We start from the raw sequence: 12,690 nt of genomic DNA on the forward strand, positions 1-12,690 counted from the left end.
TCCGAACCCTAAAAAATAGTGTCTCTTCGCTACAGGGTCCGAAGCCTGAAAAATGGGGTCTCTTTGCCACAGGGTTCCAAGCCTGAAAAATGGGTTGTCTCTTTGCCACAGGGTCCCAAGCCTGAAAAATGGGTTGTCTCTTTGCCACAGGGTCCCAAGCCTGAAAAATAGGGTATCTTTGCCACAGGTTCCGAACCCTGAAAAATTAGGTCTCTTTGCCACAGGGTCCCAAGCCTGAAAAATGGGGTATCTTCGCCACAGGTTCCGAACCCTGAAAAATGTGGTCTCTACGCCACAGGGTCCGAATCCTGAAAAATGGGGTCTCTTCGCTACAGGGTCTGAAGCCTGAAAAATGGGGTCTCTTTGTCACAGGGTCCCAAGCCTGAAAAATGGGGTATCTTCGCCACAGGTTCCGAAGCCTAAAAAATGGGGTTTCTTTGCTACAGGATCCCAAGCCTGAAGTAGTGCTGTAAGCTTACCTTGTTAAAGGCTAAAAGATACATTTTCTAACTTACAACATAAAATTAATATTGCGTTGGTCCATGGTGGCTGTGCCACTACCAGTTCTCAAAGAACCGGTAACCTCATCGCCTGGAGGCCACGCCCGATAGCCATGCAATAACAGCCACGGGTAAAAAAGGGGTTTCTTTGGCACAGGATCCCAAGCCTGACATATGGGGTTTCTTTGGCACAGGATCCCAAGCCTGAAAAATGGGGTTTCTTTGGCACAGGATCTCAAGCCTGAAAAATGGGGTCTCTTTGGCACAGGATCCCAAGCCTGAAAAATGGGTAGTCTACGCCACAGGGTCCGAACCCTAAAAAATGGGGTCTCTTCGCAACAGGAGTCGAAGCCTGAAAAATGGGGTCTCTTTGCCACAGGGTCCCAAGCCTGAAAAATTGGTTGTCTCTTTGCCAAAGGGTCCGAAGCCTGAAAAATGGGGTATCTTTGCCACAGGTTACGAACACTGAAAAATTAGGTCTCTTTGCCACAGGGTCCCAAGCCTGAAAAATGGGGTATCTTCGCCACAGGTTCCGAACCCTGAAAAATGTGGTCTCTAAGCCACAGGGTCCGAATCCTGAAAAATGGGGTCTCTTCGCTACAGGGTCTGAAGCCTGAAAAATGGGGTCTCTTTGTCACAGGGTCCCAAGCCTGAAAAATGGGGTATCTTCGCCACAGGTTCCGAACCCTAAAAAATGGGATTTCTTTGCTACCGGATCCCAAGCCTGAAGTAGTGCTGTAAGCTTACCTTGTGAAAGGCTAAAAGATACATTTTCTAACTTACAACATAAAATTAATATTGCGTTGGTCCATGGTGGCTGTGCCACTACCAGTTCTCAAAGAACCGGTAACCTCATCGCCTGGAGGCCACGCCCGATAGCCATGCAATAACAGCCACGGGTAAAAAAGGGGTTTCTTTGGCACAGGATCCCAAGCCTGACATATGGGGTTTCTTTGGCACAGGATCCCAAGCCTGACATATGGGGTTTCTTTGGCACAGGATCCCAAGCCTGAAAAATGGGGTTTCTTTGGCACAGGATCCCAAGCCTGGAAAATAGGGTCTCTTTGGCACAGGATCCCAAGCTTGAAAAAAGGGTTGTCTACGCCACAGGGTCCGAACCCTAAAAAATAGTGTCTCTTCGCTACAGGGTCCGAAGCCTGAAAAATGGGGTCTCTTTGCCACAGGGTTCCAAGCCTGAAAAATGGGTTGTCTCTTTGCCACAGGGTCCCAAGCATGAAAAATGGGTTGTCTCTTTGCCACAGGGTCCGAAGCCTGAAAAATGGGGTATCTTTGCCACAGGTTCCGAACCCTAAAAAATTAGGTCTCTTTGCCACAGGGTCCCAAGCCTGAAAAATGGGGTATCTTCGCCACAGGGTCCGAACCCTGAAAAATGGGGTCTCTTCACTACTGGGTCTGAAGCCTGAAAAATGGGGTCTCTTTGTCACAGGGTCCCAAGCCTGAAAAATGGGGTATCTTCGCCACAGGTTCCGAAGCCTAAAAAATGGGGTTTCTTTGCTACAGGAGCCCAAGCCTGAAGTAGTGCTGTAAGCTTACCTTGTTAAAGGCTAAAAGATACATTTTCTAACTTACAACATAAAATTAATATTGCGTTGGTCCATGGTGGCTGTGCCACTACCAGTTCTCAAAGAACCGGTAACCTCATCGCCTGGAGGCCACGCCCGATAGCCATGCAATAACAGCCACGGGTAAAAAAGGGGTTTCTTTGGCACAGGATCCCAAGCCTGACATATGGGGTTTCTTTGGCACAGGATCCCAAGCCTGAAAAATGGGGTTTCTTTGGCACAGGATCCCAAGCCTGAAAAATGGGGTCTCTTTGGCACAGGATCCCAAGCCTGAAAAATGGGTTGTCTACGCCACAGGGTCCGAACCCTAAAAAATGGGGTCTCTTCGCTAAAGGATCCGAAGCCTGAAAAATGGGGTCTCTTTGCCACAGGGTTCCAAGCCTAAAAATTGGTTGTCTCTTTGCCACAGGGTCCCAAGCCTGAAAAATGGGTTGTCTCTTTGCCACAGGGTCCGAAGCCTGAAAAATAGAGTATCTTTGCCACAGGTTCCGAATCCTGAAAAATGGGGTCTCTTTGCTACAGGGTCTGAAGCCTGAAAAATGGGGTCTCTTTGTCACAGGGTCCCAAGCCTGAAAAATGGGGTATCTTCGCCACAGGTTCCGAAGCCTAAAAAATGGGGTTTCTTTGCTACAGGATCCCAAGCCTGAAGTAGTGCTGTAAGCTTACCTTGTTAAAGGCTAAAAGATACATTTTATAACTTACAACATAAAATTAATATTGCGTTGGTCCATGGTGGCTGTGCCGCTACCAGTTCTCAAAGAACCGGTAACCTCATCGCCTGGAGGCCACGCCCGATAGCCATGCAATAACAGCCACGGGTAAAAAAGGGGTTTCTTTGGCACAGAATCCCAAGCCTGACATATGGGGTTTCTTTGGCACAGGATCCCATGCCTGAAAAATGGTGTTTCTTTGGCACAGTATCCCAAGCCTGAAAAATGGGGTCTCTTTGGCACAGGATCCCAAGCCTTAAAAATGGGTAGTCTACGCCACAGGGTCCGAACCCTAAAAAATGGGGTCTCTTCGCTACAGGAGTCGAAGCCTGAAAAATGGGTTGTCTCTTTGCCACAGGGTCCCAAGCCTGAAAAATTGGTTGTCTCTTTGCCACAGGGTCCGAAGCCTGAAAAATGGGGTATCTTTGCCACAGGTTACGAACACTGAAAAATTAGTTCTCTTTGCCACAGGGTCCCAAGCCTGAAAAATGGGGTATCTTCGCCACAAGTTCCGAACCCTGAAAAATGTGGTCTCTACGCCACAGGGTCCGAATCCTGAAAAATGGGGTCTCTTCGCTACAGGGTCTGAAGCCTGAAAAATGGGGTCTATTTGTCACAGTGTCCCAAGCCTGAAAAATGGGGTATCTTTGCCACAGGTTCCGAAGCCTAAAAAATGGGGTTTCTTTGCTACAGGATCCCAAGCCTGAAGTAGTGCTGTAAGCTTACCTTGTTAAAGGCTAAAAGATACATTTTCTAACTTACAACATAAAATTAATATTGCGTTGGTCCATGGTGGCTGTGCCACTACCAGTTCTCAAAGAACCGGTAACCTCATCGCCTGGAGGCCACGCCCGATAGCCATGCAATAACAGCCATGGGTAAAAAAGGGGTTTCTTTGGCACAGGATCCCAAGCCTGACATATGGGGTTTCTTTGGCACAGGATCCCAAGCCTGACATATGGGGTTTCTTTGGCACAGGATCCCAAGCATGAAAAATGGTGTTTCTTTGGCACAGGATCCCAAGCCTAAAAAATAGGGTCTCTTTGGCACAGGATCCCAAGCCTGAAAAAAGGGTTGTCTACGCCACAGGGTCCGAACCCTAAAAAATAGTGTCTCTTCGCGGCAGGGTCCGAAGCCTGAAAAATGGGGTCTCTTTGCCACAGGGTTCCAAGCCTGAAAAATGGGTTGTCTCTTTGCCACAGGGTCCCAAGCCTGAAAAATGGGTTGTCTCTTTGCCACAGGGTCCGAAGCCTGAAAAATGGGGTATCTTAGCCACAGGTTCCGAACCCTAAAAAATTAGGTCTCTTTGCCACAGGGTCCCAAGCCTGAAAAATGGGGTATCTTCGCCACAGGTTCCGAACCCTGAAAAATGTGGTCTCTAAGCCACAGGGTCCGAACCCTGAAAAATGGGTTCTCTTCACTACAGGGTCTGAAGCCAGAAAAATGGGGTCTCTTTGTCACAGGGTCCCAAGCCTGAAAAATGGGGTATCTTCGCCACAGGTTACGAAGCCTAAAAAATGGTGTTTCTTTGCTACAGGATCCCAAGCCTGAAGTAGTGCTGTAAGCTTACCTTGTTAAAGGCTAAAAGATACATTTTCTAACTTACAACATAAAATTAATATTGCGTTGGTCCATGGTGGCTGTGCCACTACCAGTTCTCAAAGAACCGGTAACCTCATCGCCTGGAGGCCACGCCCGATAGCCATGCAATAACAGCCACGGGTAAAAAAGGGGTTTCTTTGGCACAGGATCCCAAGCCTGACATATGGGGTTTCTTTGGCACAGGATCCCAAGCCTGACATATGTGGTTTCTTTGGCACAGGATCCCAAGCCTGAAAAATGGGGTTTCTTTGGCACAGGATCCCAATCCTGGAAAATAGGGTCTCTTTGGCACAGGATCCCAAGCTTGAAAAAAGGGTTGTCTACGCCACAGGGTCCGAACCCTAAAAAATAGTGTCTCTTCGCTACAGGGTCCGAAGCCTGAAAAATGGGGTCTCTTTGCCACAGGGTTCCAAGCCTGAAAAATGGGTTGTCTCTTTGCCACAGGGTCCCAAGCCTGAAAAATGGGTTGTCTCTTTGCCACAGGGTCCGAAGCCTGAAAAATGGGGTATCTTTGCCACAGGTTCCGAACCCTAAAAAATTAGGTCTCTTTGCCACAGGGTCCCAAGCCTGAAAAATGGGGTATCTTCGCCACAGGTTCCGAACCCTGAAAAATGTGGTCTCTACGCCACAGGGTCCGAATCCTGAAAAATGGGGTCTCTTCACTACTGGGTCTGAAGCCTGAAAAATGGGGTCTCTTTGTCACAGGGTCCCAAGCCTGAAAAATTGGGTATCTTCGCCACAGGTTCCGAAGCCTAAAAAATGGGGTTTCTTTGCTACAGGAGCCCAAGCCTGAAGTAGTGCTGTAAGCTTACCTTGTTAAAGGCTAAAAGATACATTTTCTAACTTACAACATAAAATTAATATTGCGTTGGTCCATGGTGGCTGTGCCACTACCAGTTCTCAAAGAACCGGTAACCTCATCGCCTGGAGGCCACGCCCGATAGCCATGCAATAACAGCCACGGGTAAAAAAGGGGTTTCTTTGGCACAGGATCCCAAGCCTGACATATGGGGTTTCTTTGGCACAGGATCCCAAGCCTGAAAAATGGGGTTTCTTTGGCACAGGATCCCAAGCCTGAAAAATGGGGTCTCTTTGGCACAGGATCCCAAGCCTGAAAAATGGGTTGTCTACGCCACAGGGTCCGAACCCTAAAAAATGGGGTCTCTTCGCTACAGGATCCGAAGCCTGAAAAATGGGGTCTCTTTGCCACAGGGTTCCAAGCCTGAAAAATGGGTTGTCTCTTTGCCACAGGGTCCCAAGCCTGAAAAATGGGTTGTCTCTTTGCCACAGGGTCCGAAGCCTGAAAAATAGAGTATCTTTGCCACAGGTTCCGAATCCTGAAAAATGGGGTCTCTTCGCTACAGGGTCTGAAGCCTGAAAAATGGGGTCTCTTTGTCACAGGGTCCCAAGCCTGAAAAATGGGGTATCTTCGCCACAGGTTCCGAAGCCTAAAAAATGGGGTTTCTTTGCTACAGGATCCCAAGCCTGAAGTAGTGCTGTAAGCTTACCTTGTTAAAGGCTAAAAGATACATTTTATAACTTACAACATAAAATTAATATTGCGTTGGTCCATGGTTGCTGTGCCGCTACCAGTTCTCAAAGAACCGGTAACCTCATCGCCTGGAGGCCACGCCCGATAGCCATGCAATAACAGCCACGGGTAAAAAAGGGGTTTCTTTGGCACAGGATCCCAAGCTGACATATGGGGTTTCTTTGGCACAGGATCCCATGCCTGAAAAATGGGGTTTCTTTGGCACAGTATCCCAAGCCTGAAAAATGGGGTCTCTTTGGCACAGGATCCCAAGCCTGAAAAATGGGTAGTCTACGCCACAGGGTCCGAACCCTAAAAAATGGGGTTTCTTCGCTACAGGAGTCGAAGCCTGAAAAATGGGTTGTCTCTTTGCCACAGGGTCCCAAGCCTGAAAAATGGGTTGTCTCTTTGCCACAGGGTCCGAAGCCTGAAAAATGGGGTATCTTTGCCACAGGTTACGAACACTGAAAAATTAGTTCTCTTTGCCACAGGGTCCCAAGCCTGAAAAATGGGGTATCTTCGCCACAAGTTCCGAACCCTGAAAAATGTGGTCTCTACGCCACAGGGTCCGAATCCTGAAAAATGGGGTCTCTTCGCTACAGGGTCTGAAGCCTGAAAAATGGGGTCTCTTTGTCACAGTGTCCCAAGCCTGAAAAATGGGGTATCTTTGCCACAGATTCCGAAGCCTAAAAAATGGGGTTTCTTTGCTACAGGATCCCAAGCCTGAAGTAGTGCTGTAAGCTTACCTTGTTAAAGGCTAAAAGATACATTTTCTAACTTACAACATAAAATTAATATTGCGTTGGTCCATGGTGGCTGTGCCACTACCAGTTCTCAAAGAACCGGTAAACTCATCGCCTGGAGGCCACGCCCGATAGCCATGCAATAACAGCCATGGGTAAAAAAGGGGTTTCTTTGGCACAGGATCCCAAGCCTGACATATGGGGTTTCTTTGGCACAGGATCCCAAGCCTGACATATGGGGTTTCTTTGGCACAGGATCCCAAGCATGAAAAATGGTGTTTCTTTGGCACAGGATCCCAAGCCTAAAAAATAGGGTCTCTTTGGCACAGGATCCCAAGCCTGAAAAAAGGGTTGTCTACGCCACAGGGTCCGAACCCTAAAAAATAGTGTCTCTTCGCTACAGGGTCCGAAGCCTGAAAAATGGGGTCTCTTTGCCACAGGGTTCCAAGCCTGAAAAATGGGTTGTCTCTTTGCCACAGGGTCCCAAGCCTGAAAAATGGGTTGTCTCTTTGCCACAGGGTCCGAAGCCTGAAAAATGGGGTATCTTAGCCACAGGTTCCGAACCCTAAAAAATTAGGTCTCTTTGCCACAGGGTCCCAAGCCTGAAAAATGGGGTATCTTCGCCACAGGTTCCGAACCCTGAAAAATGTGGTCTCTACGCCACAGGGTCCGAACCCTGAAAAATGGGTTCTCTTCACTACAGGGTCTGAAGCCTGAAAAATGGGGTCTCTTTGTCACAGGGTCCCAAGCCTGAAAAATGGGGTATCTTCGCCACAGGTTCCGAAGCCTAAAAAATGGGGTTTCTTTGCTACAGGATCCCAAGCCTGAAGTAGTGCTGTAAGCTTACCTTGTTAAAAGCTAAAAGATAAATTTTCTAACTTACAACATAAAATTAATATTGCGTTGGTCCATGGTAGCTGTGCCACTACCAGTTCTCAAAGAACCGGTAACCTCATCGCCTGGAGGCCACGCCCGATAGCCATGCAATAACAGCCACGGGTAAAAAAGGGGTTTCTTTGACACAGGATCCCAAGCCTGACATATGGGGTTTCTTTGGCACAGGATCCCAAGCCTGAAAAATGGGGTTTCTTTGGCACAGGATCCCAAGCCTGAAAAATGGGGTCTCTTTGGCACAGGATCTGAAGCCTGAAAAATGGGTTGTCTACGCCACAGGGTCCAAACCCTAAAAAATGGGGTCTCTTCGCTACAGGGTCCGAAGCCTGAAAAATGGGGTCTCTTTGCCACAGGGTTCCAAGCCTGAAAAATGGGTTGTCTCTTTGCCACAGGGTCCCAAGCCTGAAAAATGGGTTGTCTCTTTGCCACAGGGTCCGAAACCTGAAAAATAGGGTATCTTTGCCACAGGTTCCGAACCCTGAAAAATTAGGTCTCTTTGCCACAGGGTCCCAAGCCTGAAAAATGGGGTATCTTCGCCACAGGTTCCGAACCCTGAAAAATGTGGTCTCTGCGCCACAGGGTCCGAACCCTGAAAAATGGGGTCTCTTCGCTACAGGGTCTGAAGCCTGAAAAATGGGGTCTCTTCGCCACAGGTTCCGAACCCTGAAAAATGTGGTCTCTACACCACAGGGTCCGAACCCTGAAAAATGGGGTCTCTTCGCTACAGGGTCTGAAGCCTGAAAAATGGGGTCTCTTTGTCACAGGGTCCCAAGCCTGAAAAATGGGGTATCTTCGCCACAGGTTCCGAAGCCTAAAAAATGGGGTTTCTTTGCTACAGGATCCCAAGCCTGAAATAGTGCTGTAAGCTTACTTAGTTAAAGGCTAAAAGATACATTTTCTAACTTACAACATAAAATTAATATTGCGTTGGTCCATGGTGGCTGTGCCACTACCAGTTCTCAAAGAACCGGTAACCTCATCGCCTGGAGGCCACGCCCGATAGCCATGCAATAACAGCCACGGGTAAAAAAGGGGTTTCTTTGGCACAGGATCCCAAGCCTGACATATGGGGTTTCTTTGGCACAGGATCCCAAGCCTGAAAATGGGGTTTCTTTGGCACAGGATCCCAAGCCTGAAAAATGGGGTCTCTTTGGCACAGGATCCCAAGCCTGAAAAATGGGTTGTCTACGCCACAGGGTCCGAACCCTAAACCGCTACAGGATCCCAAGCCTGAAAAATGGGGTTTCTTTGGCACAGGATCCCAAGCCTGAAAAATAGGGTCTCTTTGGCACAGGATCCCAAGCCTGAAAAATGGGTTGTCTACGCCACAGGGTCCGAACCCTGAAAAATGGGGTCTCTTCGCTACAGGGTCCGAACCCTGAAAAATGGGGTCTCTTTGCCACAGGGTCCCAAGCCTGAAAAATGGGGTCTCTTTGCCACAGGGTCCCAAGCCTGAAAAATGGGGTCTCTTTGCCACAGGGTCCGAAGCCTGAAAAATGGGGTCTCTTTGCCACAGGGTCCGAAGCCTGAAAAATGGGGTATCTTCGCCACAGGTTCCGAAGCCTGAAAAATGGGGTTTCTTTGCTACAGGATCCCAAGCCTGAAGTAGTGCTGTAAGCTTACTTAGTTAAAGGCTAAAAGATACATTTTCTAACTTACAACATAAAATTAATATTGCGTTGGTCTATGATGGCTGTGCCACTACCAGTTCTCAAAGAACCGGTAACCTCATCGCCTAGAGGCCACGCCCGATAGCCATGCAATAACAGCCACGGGTAAAAAATGGGGTTTCTTTGGCACAGGATCCCAAGCCTGACAAATGGGGTTTCTTTGGCACAGGATCCCAAGCCTGAAAAATTGGGTCTCTTTGGCACAGGATCCCAAGCCTGAAAAATGGGTTGTGTACGCCACAGGGTCCGAACCCTGAAAAATGTGGTCTCTTTGGCACAGGATCCCAAGCCTGAAAAATGGGTTGCCTACGCCACACGGTCCGAACCCTGAAAAATGGGGTCTCTTCGCTACAGGGTCCAAAGCCTGAAAAATGGGGTCTCTTTGCCACAGGGTCCCAAGCCTGAAAAATGGGGTCTCTTTGCCACAGGGTCCGAAGCCTGAAAAATGGGATATCTTTGCCACAGGTTCCGAACCCTGAAAAATGAGGTCTCTTTGCCACAGGGTCCCAAGCCTGAAAAATGGGTTGTGTACGCCACAGGGTCCGAACCCTGAAAAATGGGGTCTCTTTGGCACAGGATCCCAAGCCTGAAAAATGGGTTGTCTACGCCACAGGGTCCGAACCCTGAAAAATGGGGTCTCTTCGCTACAGGGTCCGAAGCCTGAAAAATGGGGTCTCTTTGCTACAGGGTCCCAAGCCTGAAAAATGGGGTCTCTTTGCCACAGGGTCCGAAGCCTCAAAAATGGGGTATCTTCGCCACAGGTTCCGAAGCCTGAAAAATGGGGTTTCTTTGCTACAGGATCCCAAGCCTGAAGTAGTGCTGTAAGCTTACCTTGTTAAAGGCTAAAAGATACATTTTATAACTTACAACATAAAATTAATATTGCGTTGGTCCATGGTGGCTGTGCCACTACCAGTTCTCAAAGAACCGGTAACCTCATCGCCTAGAGGCCACGCCCGATAGCCATGCAATAACAGCCACGGGTAAAAAATGGTGTTTCTTTGGCACAGGATCCCAAGCCTGACAAATGGGGTTTCTTTGGCACAGGATCCCAAGCCTGAAAAATGGGGTTTCTTTGGCACAGGATCCGAAGCCTAAAAAATGGGGTCTCTTTGGCACAGGATCCCAAGCCTGAAAAATGGGTTGTCTACGCCACAGGGTCCGAACCCTGAAAAATTGGGTCTCTTCGCTACAGGGTCCGAAGCCTGAAAAATGGGGTCTCTTTGCCACAGGGTCCCAAGCCTGAAAAATGGGGTCTCTTTGCCACAGGGTCCGCAGCCTGAAAAATGGGGTATCTTTGCCACAGGTTCCGAACCCTGAAAAATGAGGTCTCTTTGCCACAGGGTCCCAAGCCTGAAAAATGGGGTCTCTTTGCCACAGGGTCCGAAGCCTGAAAAATGGGGTATCTTCGCCACAGGATCTGAAGCCTGAAAAATGGGGTTTCTTTGCTACAGGATCCCAAGCCTGAAGAAGTGCTGTAAGCTTACTTAGTTAAAGGCTAAAAGATACATTTTCTAACTTACAACATAAAATTAATTTTGCGTTGGTCCATGGTGGCTGTGCCACTACCAGTTCTCAAAGAACCGGTAACCTCATCGCCTAGAGGCCACACCCGATAGCCATGCAATAACAGCCACGGGTAAAAAATGGGGTTTCTTTGCACAGGATCCCAAGCCTGACAAATGGGGTTTCTTTGGCACAGGATCCCAAGCCTGAAAAATGGGGTTTCTTTGGCACAGGATCCCAAGCCTAAAAAATGGGGTCTCTTTGGCACAGGATCCCAAGCCTGAAAAATGGGTTGTCTACGCCACACGGTCCGAACCCTGAAAAATGGGGTCTCTTCGCTACAGGGTCCGAAGCCTGAAAAATGGGGTCTCTTTGCCACTGGGTCCCAAGCCTGAAAAATGGGGTCTCTTTGCCACAGGGTCCGAAGCCTGAAAAATGGGGTCTCTTTGCCACAGGGTCCGAACCCTGAAAAATGAGGTCTCTTTGCCACAGGGTCCCAAGCCTGAAAAATGGGGTCTCTTTGCCACAGGGTCCGAAGCCTGAAAAATGGGGTATCTTCGCCACAGGATCCGAAGCCTGAAAAATGGGGTTTCTTTGCTACAGGATCCCAAGCCTGAAGTAGTGCTGTAAGCTTACGTTGTAAAAGGCTAAAAGATACATTTTCTAACTTACAACATAAAATGAATATTGCGTTGGTCCATGGTGGCTGTGCCACTACCAGTTCTCAAAGAACCGGTAACCTCATCGCCTAGAGGCCACGCCCGATAGCCATGCAATAACAGCCACGGGTAAAAAATGGGGTTTCTTTGGCACAGGATCCCAAGCCTGACAAATGGGGTTTCTTTGGCACAGGATCCCAAGCCTGACAAATGGGGTTTCTTTGGCACAGGATCCCAAGCCTGAAAAATGGGGTTTCTTTGGCACAGGATCCCAAGCCTAAAAAATGGGGTCTCTTTGGCACAGGATCCCAAGCCTGAAAAATGGGTTGTCTACGCCACAGGGTCCGAACCCTGAAAAATGGGGTCTCTTCGCTACAGGGTCCCAAGCCTGAAAAATGGGGTCTCTTTGCCACAGGGTCCGAAGCCTGAAAAATGGGGTCTCTTTGCCACAGGGTCCGAAGCCTGAAAAATGGTGTCTCTGCCACATGGTTCCATGCCTGAAAAATGGGGTCTCTTTGCCACAGGATCCCAAGCCTGACATATGGGGTTTCTTTGGCACAGGATCCCAAGCCTGAAAAATGGGGTTTCTTTGGCACAGGATCCCAAGCCTAAAAAATTGGGTCTCTTTGGCACAGGATCCCAAGCCTGAAAAATTGGGTCTCTTTGGCACAGGATCCCAAGCCTGAAAAATGGGTTGTCTACGCCACAGGGTCCGAACCCTGAAAAATGGGGTCTCTTCGCTACAGGGTCCGAAGCCTGAAAAATGGGGTCTCTTTGCTACAGGGTCCCAAGCCTGAAAAATGGGGTCTCTTTGCCACAGGGTCCGAAGCCTGAAAAATGGGGTATCTTTGCCACAGGTTCCGAACCCTGAAAAATGAGGTCTCTTTGCCACAGGGTCCCAAGCCTGAAAATGGGGTCTCTTTGCCACAGGGTCCGAAGCCTCAAAAATGGGGTATCTTCGCCACAGGTTCCGAAGCCTGAAAAATGGGGTTTCTTTGCAACAGGATCCCAAGCCTGAAGTAGTGCTGTAAGCTTACCTTGTAAAAGGCTAAAAGATATATTTTCTAACATTCAACATAAAATGAATATTGCGTTGGTCCATGGTGGCTGTGCCACTACCAGTTCTCAAAGAACCGGTAACCTCATCGCCTAGAGGCCACGCCCGATAGCCATGCAATAACAGCCACGGGTAAAAAATGGGGTTTCTTTGGCACAGGATCCCAAGCCTGACAAATGGGGTTTCTTTGGCACAGGATCCCAAGCCTGAAAAATGGGGTTTCTTTGGCACAGGA

The sequence above is a fragment of the Pseudophryne corroboree genome, chromosome 5 (genome assembly GCF_028390025.1).
Source record: "Pseudophryne corroboree isolate aPseCor3 chromosome 5, aPseCor3.hap2, whole genome shotgun sequence".
NCBI classification, from domain to species: Eukaryota; Metazoa; Chordata; class Amphibia; order Anura; family Myobatrachidae; genus Pseudophryne; species Pseudophryne corroboree.